Here is a 17,190-nt window from a genome sequence, read left to right on the forward strand (position 1 = left end):
ACCTTTGATACTTAATTTGTTAAAAAAAAAACACACTTCAGCAATAGCTTAACCTTCCATTTCTTCATACCTAGCCTGTCCATGGGAACCAGTCCCTCACCTCTCACCCCTTCTCTGAGGTAACAATTGCAAGGCGGCACTGTCATCATCCCAGACTCCTTCCCGTTTCTTCTCTGATGACCCCATCCTCTCTGGGGCCCCAGTCCCTCCATGAAGCTCCTAAAGAGACTTACGACTCCAAAGCAACCACAGTCCTTCAGAACCAAACCCCTTCTGGTTGCCCTACAGAAAAGATCAAGGGTTTAGGATGCCTGGTGAATACCACGTCCCTTCAGGATGCCTAATGGAGCATTGCCTTGTATTTCTTTCTATTTTTCAGACACAAATCTCTACCATTAGTACTATATTAAGCATTACCTCCCCAAGAGGTCTCCACTGACTGTCCCATCTAAAGTCCCTCATCCTTCTTTATCACAGCACCCTGTTCCCTTCATAGCAGTTATCACAGCATTGTTTATTTAACTATTTTATTTGAAAAACTTTCAATTTTATGGAACTTACAATCTGTTTTGGAAACAAGGCACAATAAAGTAAAGTCCTGGTATAGATTACAAGCACCTAATAGAAAAGGAATCAGGCTTGAAAGGTATGAGGTAGCCTGACCTACGGTGGTGCAGTGGATAAAGCATCGACCTGGAACACTGAGGTTACTGGTTTAAAACCCTGGGCTTGTCAAGGCACATATAGAAAGCAACTACTATAGGTTGATGCTTCCTGTTCCTCACCCCATTCTCTCTCTTTCTCCTCTCTCTCTAAAATCAATAAATAAAATCTTTAGAAAAAAAGGAGAAGGGAGGGAGGGAGGGAGGGAGGGAGGGAGGGAGGGAGGGAGGGAGGGAGGGAGGGAAGTAAATGAGGGAATGCGTGAATGGATGAATGCAGCCATCAGAGAAGTTAATGGACAAAGTGAGACTTGTGCTGGTCTTTGGTGGATGAATCATAGTGAGGCTGGAGAAGATTTCAGGCATTCCCCAATGAGAGGAAGAGCTGGCAGAGCACAGGCCAAGGAAGGAGATGAGAATAAGTGTGGCCTATGTGGAAATGACACGTGCACGACTCATGCTGCTGAAGAGAGCTGCTGAACGGCCTGAAATCAGGTTATTAAGTGAAATGCCAGATTAGGAAGAGCCTTGAAGGCAAGAAGAAAGCCATTCCACATGATGCCATGGTCAAAGAAAACCTCCGCAAGATGAGTGAAGAGTATCCACCTGGCTTTGGTTGAGTGAGTATTAGCCTAGTAGTTGCAGCCAAACAAGTAACAACAGACTGGAGGCCAACAAAGATGTGGTGGTCACTAGGGTAATGACAGGGAGAAGAAAGAAGTAACAAATACTGAAAACCATGCAAGTTCCCACAATTGCCACCTCTACACTGGAAAGGAAGACAAGCAAAAAGAGAAAAATTCTGTGTATATGGTTTCGGTGGGACTAAGTATAAACATCTATTCTTTGCCTCAGATGAATGCACACTACATGCCTGGGAGAGGAGAACAACATAGCACTATTAATAACAAGCGCTAAATCCTTATGACAACTGGTAACACTTAAGATTACATAAATGAGGTTGACCACAAGAATGAACTATTGGATTTCTGTTATGAATCTAGCACAGTTCTGCCCTTTGGATAACCAGAGACTACTATATGAACTATTCCGGAGACACATGCAGAAGAACAGAGACACGCGGCCTCTCCAAGACATCAGATGCCACATGGACAAGGCAATGCGTCAAATCACACTAATTCAAAAGTTCAAGGCAGGTTACTTCAAGCAAAGAAGCAGGCAATGGCAGTACTTGCCTAAAAGTTGTTTCCCTTAAAAAAAAAAAGAAAAGAAAAAAAAGAAAGAACCTAAAGAAGGTTAAAGTAATATGAATTTGTCATCAAATCCCAAAAGCCAGGTATATTACTAAAAATAATAACAATTAGGCAACTGGACTCTTCAACCTATTGAAGTCTATTCCTTAGACAATATAAATATTTAGGTAGAGAAATGGATATTTCATGGATACTTATCAATTGCTCTTTATACCTTATTCTGAAATAAAGACAAAATTCTAAGTATAACTGCTGTCAACAAATTAGTTCTATTACTTTAGTCTTCAGACTCAGGCAATGGGGAACAACCACTTTTTTAAAAGGTTGAAAAATATTTAAATGTGTTTGTTATATCACATAACATCTTTGTTTGTAGTTAAGGAACTAAACACAAAGAAAACTAGAGGAATGGAAAAGCTAAAGTCATACTATCATTGTCATTTAATCATTCATCAGTGCAAGTATTTTTGGACTGCTGATTACATTTCTGGCACCTTCAGAGGCGATATGGTACAACAAACACCTTCTTCATGCAATTAGCATCCTAGGGTTAGCTTTGATCTCAGTGTTTCAAACAGTCTTTCGGGATGGGGAATATTCCAACCTGGAGAACCAGTTACATTATATGCTGGCATCCTAGCCTTGAAACAAATTACGTATTTAACCTCTCCAATCCCTCACTTCCTAACCAGAAAAATGGGAATTTTATAGGGTGTCACATACAATCAATATAACTGCAGTAGGCAACTGATAAAATTGCCCCCCACCCCCAGTCATCACCTACTTATAAACCCCTGCCCCTTAAAAGTGGGTTGGACCTAGTGACTTGCTTGTAATGAACAGAGCAAGGCAAGTTATGGATATCATGTCCAAAATCAAGTAATGAAAAGACATTGCCTTTGGTTTTGCTCACCCTGTGGAGAAGTCCCATGTAGAAAGGAACTAAGGGAGTTCGCTGGCCAACAGCCAGAGGTCCTCAGTCCAACAGCCACCAGGAACTGAATCCTGCCAACAAGGCCCTGAAGGAGCAAGGGAGTGGCTCTCTCTGCTGAGGGCTCAGTGAGACTCTAGGCCTGGCTGACACTTCACTGCAGTCATATGAAACACAAGGAGGCCAGGGCGCCTAGCTAAGCCACACCCAGATTTCTGATCACAAGGAAGTGGGAGATAATAAATGTTTTTGTTTTAACCCTCTAATTTTGGGAGAATTTGCTACAAAGCAATAGATAATTAATATGATAATATAAATGCAATTTGTAAAACAAACTATATAAAGTTTTTTAAAACAACATCTAAAACAATCATAAATAGGGATTTTTAAATTTTTTTTGAGGGGGTGAGGGAAAGAGACAAACAGGAAGGGAGAGACATGTGAAGCATCAATACATAGTTGCAGCACTTTAGTTGTTCATTGATTGCTTTCTCATATGTGCCTTGACGGGGAGGCTCAAGCCCAAACTTAAGCCTTAAGTGATCCTTTCCATAAGCCAGCAATCCTGTGCTCAAGCCAGTGACTGCCGAGTTTCAAAGCTGGGACCTCAGCATTTCAAGGGAATGCTCTATCCCCTGCGCAACTACTGCTCAGGCTAAACAGAGATTTTTTTTTTAAGTTGTTTTAAGACCTTCCTTGTCTTGAATAAAAGTAATGTACTTTTTATCTACTGTCATCTAATACATCTGAAATTTATCCAGTAACTCGTCAACAGTACCAATTATTATTAATACTATCATTAGTAATATTTAGAAGTAAATCAACCATCAAAAAAGTGAATTAGAAATCAATCAACCATCAAAAACATTAGAATTGAATCAGCCATCAAAAAAAATTTTGGCAGGCCCTTGCTGATTGTCTCAGTGGTAGAGCATCGGCCTGGCATGTAGATGTCCTGGTTTCGATTCCCAGTCAAGGCACACAGGAGAAGTGACCATCTGTTCCTCCACCCACCCTCCCCCTTCTCTCTCTCTCTCTCTGTCTCTTCTGCTACCTCAGCCATGGCTTGATTGGTTCAAGCACATTAACCTGGTGTTGAGGATGGCTCTGTGGACCCTCCACCTCAGGTGCTAAAAATAGCTTGGTTATGAGCATCAGCCCCAGACAGGGGTTGCCAGGTAGACCCTATTCAGGGCATATGCAGGAATCTATTTCCTCTCCTCTCACTTGGAAAAGAAGAAAAAAATATTGGCAAATTTTATAAGGAATCAGTGCTACTTAGGGCACACAAAACAAAAAGAGAAAGTAAGACTGAACATTGGTATCAGATAAAAGTCTTTAGAGAGAAAAAATAAGCATAAAAGAATATACTGAATGATAAAGGAACAGGCTACTAAAAAAATAATAATCCTGAATCTACAGCTGCCAGATACTGTCTGACAAAAATTATAAAAATATAAAGCAAAAGTTCAGACTTCAATTTTTAACCCTAAAATCTTTCCTAAATAACAGCTATGAGACATTCTTTTTTAAAAAAAGATTTATCAGAAACAAATCTGCTAACAGAATTGAAATTCAAGAATGCTCCCATTAGAAATGTGATTTAAGCATTTCAATGACAGGGTTAAAAGCAGTTAACATAATACAGATACTGATTCAATAGGAAAACATGGCCAGTAGGCAACCTGTTCAGTAGACTGAATCACTGGTCCCTTTTCCTCCCCTTGCATTTAGTCACACCCGGTGCTGAGTGCCTGCAGGTCCACCCTCTGGAGACAGTGTGCTTCCCCATGTTTATGTTGAGCTCTGCTTCAACCAGTGGATTGTGAACAGAAGTGACAACGTGGAGGTTCTGAGCCGAGGCTTTCTTGCACATCAAGTACTCGGGTGAACCCAGTGATGTACTGAAGCCAGCTTACACCAGCTCAGGGAAATTGACTGTCAAATTTTCAGGGATTTACAGACTACTGTTAAAATGCTGTTTAATAAAAATTAAATTACCTAGAGTTAAAAATAAATTATATTTTAAGAGGTACTCAAAATTCATCACTTCCTAATTATTTTACAATATTTTACTGTTAAATTTTTTGAGGTTGTTTGTTGAATCTGTGTGGTGAAAAATACTATACTGCTCACAAAAATTACGGGATATTTTAAAATGAATATGAACATATAAAATATCTCCTAATTTTTGTGAGCAGTATATCTAATGGTGCACTACTGTGCAGTTCTTTATGGTGATGTCATACTGGTAGCTTAAAATCAGCCATGGTAGAGGCCCTGGCTGTTTGGCTCAGTGGTAGGGCGTTGGCTTGGCGTGCAGGAGTCCTGGGTTCGATTCCCGGCCAGGGCACACAGGAGAAGTGCCCATATGCTTCTCCACCCCTTCCCCTCTCCTTCCTCTCTGTCTCTCTCTTCCCCTCCCGCAGCCTTGCCTGGGCGCTGAGGATGGCTCTATGGCCTCTGCCTCAGGCGCTAGAATGGCTCTGGTTGCAACAGAGCAACGCCTTAGATGGGCAGAGCATCGCCCCCTGATGGGCATGCCGGGTGGATCCCGGTCAGGCGCATGCAGGAGTCTGTCTGACTGCCTCCCCGTTTCCAACTTCAGAAAAATACACACACACACAAAAAAAAAAAATCAGCCATGGTAGAAATATATACATGTAAGACCAGTAGCCGCGGCCACCATCACAGCCGCCTGGCCCGTGCAGGTTTCCATTTGATTCGAACAGACGGTAATGAAACAATGGAGCCAAGAATTGGTGCGCCATTAGCTTTAATCCTAGCTTGCACCCGGCAGGCAAGAAATACACACTGCGGGAAAACACTTCCCTTTCCATTCAGGGCTCCCAAAGCCACTGACTTATCCAAGTTTTCTAGAATCAAAGGTTTCTAGCTCACCAGCCTATTCACCTCTGTTCCCCATCTCCTTCTCTCTGCACAAACTCTGCACAAACTGGCCTCTCCTTCAGCACTCCGCCTTCTTGGCTGCTTCTCCTCTCCTCCACGTGGCCTTTCTCTGCTCTCCTCCAGCATGGGTTCCTCTGCCCCATTTTATAGTGTAGAAATCAAAACCTTTATTCCAGTATACAAACAAGGAAGTCTCGATACAAAGTCACTTATCTGAGGCATAATGGGATTCCTCATGAGAGTGTACCACCCCACATCATGCAACAGCCAAGGGTGTGGGGAAAAGCTTAGTCTTAAAACTAAGCCTTAGGGCCCTGGCCAGTTGGCTCAGTGGTAGAGCGTCAGCCTGGCGTGCAGGAGTTCCGGGTTCAATTCCTGGCCAGGGCACACAGGAGAAGCGCCCATCTGCTTCTCCACTCCTACCCCTCTCCTTCCTCTCTCTCTCTCTCTCTTCCCCTCCCGCAGCCAAGGCTCTATTGCAGCAAAAGCTGGCCCAGGCACTGAGGATGGCTCCGTGGCCTCTGCCTCAGGCGCTAGAGTGGCTCTGGTTGCAGCAGAACATCGTCTCCTGGTGGGCATGCCGGGTGGATCCTGGTCGGGCGCATGCGGGAGTCTGTCTGACTGCCTCCCCGTTTCCAACTTCAGAAAAATATTAAAAAAAAAAACCAACAAAACAACAACAACAACAAAAAACTAAGCCTTAGGCTATAAGGACCCGGCCTGCTTACAGCCTGTCCCCTACACCCAATGCAAACTATAAGCGAGCAAACATATACAGTGTGTCCGTAAAGTCATGGTGCACTTTTGACCGGTCATAGGAAAGCAACAAAAGATGATAGAAATGTGAAATCTAAGGAAACAAATAAAAGGAAAACTTTCCCAGTTTCATACCTATTCAGTGCAGTTCAATGTGGGCTCACGCACAGATTTTTTAGGACTCCTTAGGTAGCTATCCCGTATAGCCTCTATAGTCTCATCACTGATTGATGGCCTACCAGACGGGGTTTCTCCACCAAACTGCCGGTTTCCTTCAACTGCTTATCCCACCAAGTAATGCTATTCCTAATGTGGTGACATTTCGTTATAAATATGCCAATATTCACATTGCACTTTGGTCACGGATTCGAATTTATCGAGCCACAGAACACACTGAACTTTCCTCTGTACCGTCCACATCTCGACTGGCATGGCTGTGGGCTGCTCTGCTGTATACTCGATGTTACATCATCATCTGTGCATGCACACATGCTGCCACATCATCCTACAGAAACTAGGAGGGTTTTCCTTTCATTTGTTGCAGATTTCACATTTCTATTGTCTTTTGTTGCTTTCCTGTGACTGGTCAAAAGTACACCATGACTTTATGGACACACTGTATATCATATTTATAAACTTATTCAACCAACAATACACCACAGAAATGGGCAAATATGCCTTAACCAGTGCTGGTGCAGTGGATAGAGCATCAACCTGGGATGCTGATGTCCCAGGTTAGAACCAACTTGAGCATGGGCTCATCCAGCTTGAGCGCAGGCCGACCAACTTGAGCATGGAATCATCAACATGATCCAAGGTCGCTGGCTTGAGCCCAAGGTTGCTGGCTTCAGCAAGGAGTCACTGGCTCAGCTTGAGCTCCCTAGTCAAGACAGTTATAACAGGCAATCAATGTACAACTAAATGTGACACAACTGAGTTGATCCTTCTCATTTCTCTCTCTTCCTCTCTTTCTCTCCCTCTAAAAAAAAAAGAGGGGGGCATGGGGTAAATGCTACAAATCAACACCTGTCTTTTCTTCCAGGGAGTTGGTTAGGCTTCTATCACCAGAAGTGCTTCCTGGGAGTCTCCACCCTTTCAGCTCGGGACCCCAGAAAGAACACACATGCAGCAGATCTGAGCCCAGCTCACTGGGAGGAGGCAAGCCAAGCCAGACCACAGCCGGAAGCAGAGCCCCGAGCTGAGCCCAGCCTCAACCTGTCTATCCACAGCCAACCAGGAAAAGTCTTAGTCTGAGAGCAAGTCCTGACTGAATTAACAGATTTAGGAGAGAGTTAGTTATTCGCATTATTGTGACTATGACTGGTTGAAACACATAGTAAATTGGGGTTGGGTCAATTAATCTATTTGTAGAGGTGAGACTGGCAATTTAAGAAAAAAAGAAGATGAAGTAGCATAGGCCCCAGAAGGGAGAGGCTGCTGGGCATCCACGGAGAGGAGGATAAAACTGCCACACTTGAAGAGCGCAGTGGACTAAACTGGGGTGGTGAGCACACAATGCAACACACGGGTGGTGGATTATACAACTGTGCACTTGAAACTTATTAACCAATGTCACCCCAATAAACTGAATTTTTAAAAAGTGGAATAGTGAAACAACAGTACTAAGGATGAATTGCAATGTTAAGGAATGATGGTCTGAGCAAGAAATTCAACAAGGACTTATTTAGCCCTACTATGCACCAGGCACCAGACCAGGCACCATGGATTCAGCAGTGAAAACCAGAAATGCAGCCAGTGTGCTTACACAGGAAGCCAGTGTGCTACCAGGAAGAGAAACATGCAAGTATAGAGACCTTTCTAGAAGCCCGGATGCTGAGGGGCCAGTTAAAGGCCAAGGGCAGGGTGTTGGGGAAGCACAAAGGAAAGGCTCCGGAGCCAGTTCTTGGGATCCCAGAAGGCTTTCCAGAGAGACCTCTGAGCAGAGGACACTCCCAAAAGTTCAATTAGAGATAACTGAACTATAAGTAATGAAGAAAGCTGCTAGAATTAAAGAGAGAGAGAGAGAGAGAGAGAGAGAGAGAGAGAGGAGGGGAGGGGAAGGGGGGGGGAAGAAAAAGGAAAGGAAAAAAAGATAAAACAGAAAAGATTTTGCAGGAACAATGAGTAGGATCAGACAGGTGATTAGCTCACAGCTGGCCTGGGAACACCAACTGGGTGAAGGCCCAGCCCATTTCTGCTTCCCCAACATCAGGTGGGGGCTGCTCACAGGAAGAGGTCCTATTCACTATGCAATCCCAGGTATAAAGCACAGAGTCTGGCCCAACAGCTGTGCTCAGACACTGATCACTGCTATTGTTCTCACCTCTCATATGTCGCCTTATCCATTCACCTGCCAGACAACTCTGAACATGTCCAAGAAATAAAATTCAATGGCTCAAATTCAGACAGCATTTCATAAGAGCAGTTATGCAGAGTACTGTCTATAAGTGGTACAACATCCAAGTTGGATTAATACAATGTTTGGCGGAGGACTTCCAGGAAACATTGCATCACAAAAGCAGGAACGCCCTGTGCTCCAAACCAAGGGAGAGGACGCATGCATGTGGAGAACATCGCATTCTTTAGAAACTTAATTTTTAACCCTTTGAGTAGTACTACCGTTCATGTACGTCCTTGTGCCTCCAGACCATCCAGAGGACGACTGATTTATTTTAAAAATGTGTAAGGCAACATTAAAAAAAGGCAAATGTATGTTCTTCTTGTTTCCATAAATTGGTTATCAAACAAACATGATTGTAAGTTAATAAAACTAACTGGAACTAATTTCATTTTTTGAAAAAAAAAAAAAAAAAAACACTCCTGGGGGTCAGTGAGCATGAAAAGAACTTACTACTCAAAGGGTTAAAATCCAAAGTATAAACCTATTACTTACAAAGTTATGTCCAAAACTACCCAGCTAAAACAAGCAAATCGATTTAAAGTAGAGAAATGAAACATCAAACTATTCTAAAATTGGCTCTTTTAATTTGAACAGTCCCAATTCATAGAGGGTGGTCACAATCACCATACAAGTCTTACTCTAAGATTTTTGCTTCAACAATTAATTCTACAAGTATGAATATTCTGCAGATAATCTAACAACCTACTTTATTTTATCCACACTGGTTAAATCCAGCCTACTAAAGCCATTCCACCAGATGAAAATTCAAATATGGAAACACAGGAGAAAAATATAATATTTGACAAGGCTTTCATTTAGAAATATCACAGAACACAGTTCAATAGAGCATGAGTCTCTCCTTCTGAGATTGTTAGACTGCAATGAAATATTAAAGTTAACAGGGCCATTTTCTTCAGAGACTTGGATTTTAAAAAAAGAAACTCAATAGGCATGCCATAGACAGGCTAGAATCATTTAATTAAAAAAAAAAAAAAAGTTAAATCACCAAGCTAGTACTGTCTTTCTCTGCTCCTATTAAATATACACCAAAGGCATTTCCAGTATAAAAGCCAAAATACAAGCAGCGAGACGAGAGGGGCCCCTGTGTTATTCTCCTGCGTCGGCTCCGCTTCTCTCTTGAGCATTTGATTCTTTTTTCACCAAATATTTTTTTTTTTCTGCAGCAGAATCCCAGCCATGCCAAGTTAAACTTTCCCAAATCTTCTCGTTCTAATCATAGCACAGTGAACTTGGTAAAACTGAGTGAGGCTTCCTTTAAACGACCAGGACCTGGAACAAAAGGCAGCTTTTGGATTCAGACTTTTAAAAACATTACGGCCAGTCACCACATTGCCACAAAACCTGAAATAGCATGTAAATACTGAGTGCAACTCCACACACACACACACACACACACACACGTGCATGTAGGCGACAATTAACCACTCAAAGTTAGGAATTTCCCTCAAATTGGAGAACATCAATATGTAAATAACTTACCAGATGTAATTAAACTGTGGCTTAGAGGTAGGTCTGATTCCTACCTGGAATCCTGTATTTCTAAAATTCACCTCAAAAACGCAGTCTCTTCCCTTATGTTTAAGACAGCAAAACTCGTAGAGGCATGGAAACTGATGGTCCGGTGAATTCTCGAGAGGCCGCTATGGCCTGCCTGGGGTGAGACGCAGTAGCTGGACATGTGTGAGTCTACACTGGGCCTTGGCCTCCCACACTTCCCTCAGGAGCCTGAACCACCCCGCACACACACGCCGCAGGAATCCTGTTTGGTTATACAGACATGAAGTCTTCAATCAGACTACAAATGACTTGGGCCAGTTACATTGGATTATTTTAGAACATTGTAATTTCTCATTTTTTAAAATTTGAAACAATGCAAATATTCTAGGTAATTTTTCTGTAAAGAATTAGTTGATCCATACAAAACATTGGATGATAACTTTCAGCCTTCAGTGTACAGCAAACACTTAGCTCTTGTTTCTATTGATTTTTTATTCAATAGCTAAGTTATTTGGTAAAAGCATCTTACTTGATATTTTGAAATTAATTCTTTAGATGTTGGACTGAATGAAGGACATAGGGCAGCCACTCAGGAGTGGGAGGAGAGGGTGAATCAGAGATCTTTAAAGGTTTTATAATTTGTTATGAGAGAACAAAATATTTAAATGATGTCTCAATCAGTGATTCTGGAGCCAAACTTGAAAAACGACCAAGTTTTTCAGAAGAAAATGGGGACACAGGTTATGAACAGCAGCTTTCTTGTTCAGGGATTTGATATATGGAGGTCATTTGGAAATTTGTTTATGAAGCACTGATCATAATTTCAAATCTTAGTCCTACAATGGTAGTTATGTACACTGGAAAAGCCAATCGATGTTGTTACATTCGGAAGCGTAGGGCAATGTCTCATGTTTGAAATTAATAGGAATGACTTAGAAAAATAACTAAGTTGGACACTTTATTTAAAGGTTATTTTGAATTATTTAATTTTCAATCACATTCATAACAATAAGCTTTTAAAAGTTATAGGCTGTAAGCCTAAGCATTACAAAGAAACATGACGTCAATATTGAGTCTGACATTTGCTTCTGTCAGCTAAGGCGGCTGCTTGGGGCTATAGCATTCTTGAGTTATTTGGCTGTTCTACAGACATGACAAATGATTTTATAAAGTGCTCATGGCACATCTGACATCATCCACCACTTAAGCTGAGGAATAAGTTAAACATGAATTAGAGTTAAATGTAAAGTAAAGGGTACAATGATTGTCTAATACTTGGTGTTAAAACAGATTAATAAAGAAATTAATGGTATCTTTATGAACATAGATAATGAATGCTGTGTTCTTCCCTAAAATAATACTAGCTTTCTGGAAAAATTATATTAGATCAACACATTACCACCATGTTTTTGTTATTCCTACATAAACAAACATAACAAGTAGTGATAGAATGTCACTTTTTAACAGCTAGCAATTGAAGACAATTTTTAGCACTTAGAGAAGCTCAGCAAGAAGAATTAAAAGCAGAGTCTATAATTGAGATTTAAAATATATGTTGCTGTCACAATTCAATTTCTACTGTCTGCCGTAATTAGTGGCACCCCTTATAAAAACCGGGCTCTAAAAACAATCAAAACGATTTACCACAGAATATTTTTTAAAATGTATCCCTTATCAGTGATTAATGACCAAAAAGTTTCCTCATCCCGTTATCTGATTGAATGACAAAAAGAAGGGTTGTAGAGGGAATGACGGGGAAACAATTGGGGGTGGAGTAGATGTATAAAAAAAGGACATTGTTTCCATTGTGAGAAAACGTCTTATACTCTCCTATGCTATCAATCTCAACTGCAGAACACTTTAACCTGTTCCAGTAAAATCAGGGTATAAGCCATATGGAACAAAAGGTACAACTATTTTAAGTCTTACATGAATAAAGAAAACCTCTCTGTAAAATGTTTTAAAACCAAAGATAGAAAAAAAACTTCAAACCTAGGAAGAATGTCCTACCCAAGGAAGAGGAAAGGGGAAGAAATGTGAAATGAACTAGAATTTGAAGAACAAAGTAAGTTTTCAATATTTGAAAAGTCAAAATTCAAAGTGAAACTACAAACTCTGTCAGAGAATTCCAAGCAGTTCAAAATAGCTTATCATTATAAATGCCCATAACTTTAGACTTAATTTGCCTTTACTTCTTTTAATAATACTATTAAGCAAATACTATAATAGTGCATTCCAGACATTTAGCTAATTGGGAGAAAACACTGTGTTATATACAGTCTCTCTTTACATCTAGACTTTCACTAGATTAGTTAAAACATAAAAACAGTTTCTCATTCCACTATGAGAAATTGTGGGAATGAACATACGTATTTGAAAACAATAAATTTGAAATAAATATGGCCTGACCTGCGGTAGCACAGTGGATCAAGTGTCGACCTGGAATGCTGAGGTTGCTGGCTCAAAACCCAAAACTTGCCTGGTCAAGGCACATTAATATCACATATGCAGCTACTACAGGTTGATGCTTCCCACTCCTACCCACCTCCTTTTTATCTCTCTCTAAAATCAACAAGTAAAATCTTTTTTATTAAAAAAAAAGAGAGAGAGAAGGGGCTTTCTTTAAAATAAAATTGAAATACATATTTTATAACTCTAGACTGCCCAGCACCACTCCCACATCCCTGAAGCCCTGGCTCAGTTTTTATCATATTGAAACCACAGAGAAATTGCAGGGTCAGATGGCAGTTCTAGTCTTAATTTTGGGGGAACCTCCCTCTGTACTCATGTCCACTGTGGCTGCACCAGTGTGCAATCCCACCCACAGTGTAGCAGGGTTTCCTTCTCTCCACAGCCTCTCCAACACTTACTATTTCTTATCCTTTTGGTAACAGCCTTTCTAGCAGTGCCTTCAGAAGAAATTCCAGAAGAAAGCATCATTATCATAGGAGACGAGAGCTCCATGCCTCTGAAGACCTTCCATGTAGAAATGAAAGACAGTGATATTGATGATCCTAACCTAGGCTAATGCATCAGTTGGTCTCTTAGTTTTTAATGAAAATGTTTAAAAAGTAAAAGATAAGGAACTAAGAGAAAGCTTATCGAATAAAGATATAAAAAATATTTTGTACCTCAATACAAATGTTTTGTGTTTTAAACTATATGTTGTTACAAAAGAGTCAAAAAGCTTAAAACTTTTTCAAGTTTATAAAGTAAAAGCATGCCCTGGCCGGTGGCTCAGTGGATAAAGCATCTTTCCCGCGCACCAAGGTCGCGGGCTCATTTCCCAGTCGTGGTTCATAGAAGAAGCAATCAATGAGTATACAACTAAGTGGAACAGCAAGTTGATACTTCTCTCTCTCTCTCTCTCTCTCTCTCTCTCTCCCCCCTTTTCCTCTCCCTCTCAAATCAATGGAAGGTTTAAAAATATATGAAAAGTAAAAAAGTTACAGTAAGTTCAGGTCAATTTATTATCAAAGAATTCCTCCCTATTAATTTAGTGTAGCCCTAGGGTACAGCATTTATAAAGCCTGCATCACGTACAGCAATGTCCTAGGCCTTCATGTCACTTACCATCACTCACTGACTCACCCAGAGCCACTTCCAGACCTGCCAGCTCCATTCATGGTCAGTGCCCTAACAGGGTACCATTTTTTGTACCATATTTTTAATGTACCCTTCTATGTTTAGAGACACAAACACTTACCATTTTGTTATCATTTCCTACAGTCTTCAGTACAATAACACTCTGTACAGGCTCACGGCCTAGGAGCAATAGGCTGCACCATATACTCTAGGCGTGTAGTAGGCTCGACCATGTAGGCGTGTGTAAGTGCATTCTATAATGTTCACACTGCAAAATCACTGTAATAATTATTACATTTCTTGGTCAAAATTCATTTTCTACTTCTGAAAACTATTTGGTCACTTGACTATGATAAAAATCAAGCTACGCTCTTCTTTCTTCCCAGTAAATCCCTTAGAAACATCAGCAACAATTTAGGAATGTAAATGGATTTTCCATTTGCATTTATACTTAATGATGACTTAAACAGAAGGAAAACAGCTTAATTTTTTGGCGATAGGGGGAACCCAGAGGAATATATGTTCTTTGAGGGGGAAAAAAGGAAAAATTGATTTTGACTGGAGCAAAAAAAGAATGTCAAAAGGGAAAACTTTGTATAAAAAAGCAGCTGAAATCAAAAAGAAATTTTAAAATACAGCCTGCTGTCCGGCCTGGTGGTGACGGAACAGAGTGCCCAACCCCTGCACAGCAATGAACTCGGCCGAAGACAGCGCGCACCGAAACCCTGCGGATACCCGTCTTGTTTAGTTTCTGTTTTAGATTCTTAGTCCTTTTCATTCCTTTGGCTACCAGAACTTTACATATGTCTAATGCTGAAAAATACACTGTCTTACATACACAGGGCACGTCAATAACTTCAACAGATAACACCTTCATAACAAGGGAAGTTCCACCCAGACTTCCCAAAGTCAGCACTGCTGGAAGTCCAAATAGTACATTCTTCTGAGAAAATAGTCTTCCTCTGACATTTGATGGAAAGCAAACACAAACATGTCAAGTGGATTTTTTTCTAAGTGTCTCCTACAAGTACTTTCCTTATTTAATTCTATTATGTCAAATAACTGGCCCAATCTGAAACAATTTCACTCCTAGAATAAGCCCTTGTCAGCTTCAGATACATATTTTAAACACTCATTCATTCCATTGAAACAAAATTAAATGTCAAGTGTTCAGAAATTCACATTTACATGATGGTATGTGTTCAGAAGCTATGGTTCATCTCACTTGTGGTGGCGCAGTGAATAAAGTGTCGGCCTGAAACGCTGAGGTCACTGGTTCAAAACCCTGGGCTTGCCTGGTCGAGGCACATAGGGAAGTTGATGCTGCCTGCTCCTCCCCCTTCTCTCCCTCTCTCCCCCCCCCCAACCCCTCTAAATAAATAAAAAAAAAAATTTTTTAAAGCTATGGTTCAATTTTAGATTAAGGACATGGTGTCTCTTCTTCCCAGTTTTTCAGCTACATGAGTAATAACAATGTAGAAACCACAATACATGAGACCGCAAGGTATTACTAATGCCATGGCCAGCCTAAACTCTCAGAAGAAAAACACTACATGTTGTAAGAGGCAGTGCAATACAATTTAGAACCAGTCTTTGTCAAAGACTGGTGCTCAGCCACTGATTTTGTTTGAGTACTCTCAGAACTGAGTAGTCTCAGCATGCATAATTATGAGTAATAAAACCATAATTATATATAATGATTCTTGATGAGAATAAGAATAAGAAATCTTTAAAAAGAAATGTAAAATTTCACATCTAGACAAAAATAGAGAGGACAGTGATCCAGCTTCTGTTACCAACCATGGTTATTCTGCTTCCTCTGTTCCTACCCACTTCCCGGACATCATCATTACAGTCACAAAAATTTCTCTGTATAACTCTAAAAGATAACAAGTCCTTTTACACATAAGCGCAACAGCATCATATCATAAAAGCTGTGTAATTCCTTAATACCAAATACTTCGTCATTGTTCCATTTCTCCAATTGTTTCCAAATGTTTTTTAGTTTGTCAAAACTAAGATGAAAATAACATTCATACATTGCAATTGATTGACACATTTTTAAAGTGTTTTTTAATCTTTAGGTTCCTACACCATGTTCTCATTCATTGCAACTTATTTGTTGCAATGGTTTGGGCATACAGGGCTTTTCCATGGCTCATATTTTCTGATTGTGTCCCCATGGTGCCATTTAACATGTTCCTCTTTCCTGTGTATCTGGTAAATTGGTAGTTAGGTCCAGAGACTTAGATAACAGAACCAAGTTCCTTTAGAGTCTCACTTATATACGCAATTAAAAAAAATTAAGAGAACTCATAGATACAGAAAACAGATTGGTGGTTGCCAGGGGTTGGTGGTGGGAGTGATGTTTGTGATATGGGTGAAGGGCGTTAAACATACACATTTTCAGTTGTAAAATAAATTAATCCTTGGGATACAATGTACAGCATGTTGATTATTGTTAACAATACTGTTTATATATTTGGAAGTTGCTAAGACTATAGATCTCAAAAGGTCTCATCACAAGAAAAAAGGGTTTAACTATGCGTGATGATAGATGTGAACTAAACTTACTGTGATGATAGATGCAGAAAAGGCTTTCGATAAAATACAACACAATTTTATGTTTAAGACTCTCAACAAAATGGGTATAGAAGGAAAATATCTCAACATGATAAAGGCCATATATGATAAACCATCAGCCAACATCATATTAAATGGCGTAAAACTGAGGACTTTCCACCTTAAATCAGGAACACGACAAGGGTGTCTACTCTCTCCACTCTTATTTAACGTGGTGCTAGAAGTTCTGGCCAGAGCAATCAGACAAGACAAAGAAATAAAAGGCATCCATATCGGAAAAGAAGAAGTAAAGGTATCACTTTTTGCTGATGATATGATCCTATACATCGAAAACCCAAAGGACTCCACAAAAAGATTACTAGAAACAATAAACCAATACAGTAAGGTCGCAGGATACAAAATTAACATACAGAAGTCCATAGCCTTTCTATATGCCAACAATGAAATATTAGAAAATGAACTCAAAAAAATAATCCCCTTCACGATTGCAACAAAAAAAATAAAATACCTAGGAATAAACATAACAAAGAATGTAAAGGACCTATATAAAGAAAACTACAAGGCATTGCTAAGAGAAATAGAAAAAGACATAATGAGATGGAAAAATATTCCTTGTTCTTGGATAGGAAG

At 40.2% G+C, this 17,190-nt stretch overlaps 1 protein-coding gene across 4 annotated transcripts in view; it reads right to left on the reverse strand.

Moving 5' to 3' along the window:
- MAST4 (microtubule associated serine/threonine kinase family member 4) overlaps window positions 1-17,190 on the reverse strand; it is a 627,450-nt gene that overhangs the window by 556,822 nt on the left and 53,438 nt on the right. The window lies entirely within an intron of this gene.

Source organism: Saccopteryx bilineata, chromosome 1 (assembly GCF_036850765.1).
Source record: "Saccopteryx bilineata isolate mSacBil1 chromosome 1, mSacBil1_pri_phased_curated, whole genome shotgun sequence".
Taxonomy (NCBI): Eukaryota; Metazoa; Chordata; class Mammalia; order Chiroptera; family Emballonuridae; genus Saccopteryx; species Saccopteryx bilineata.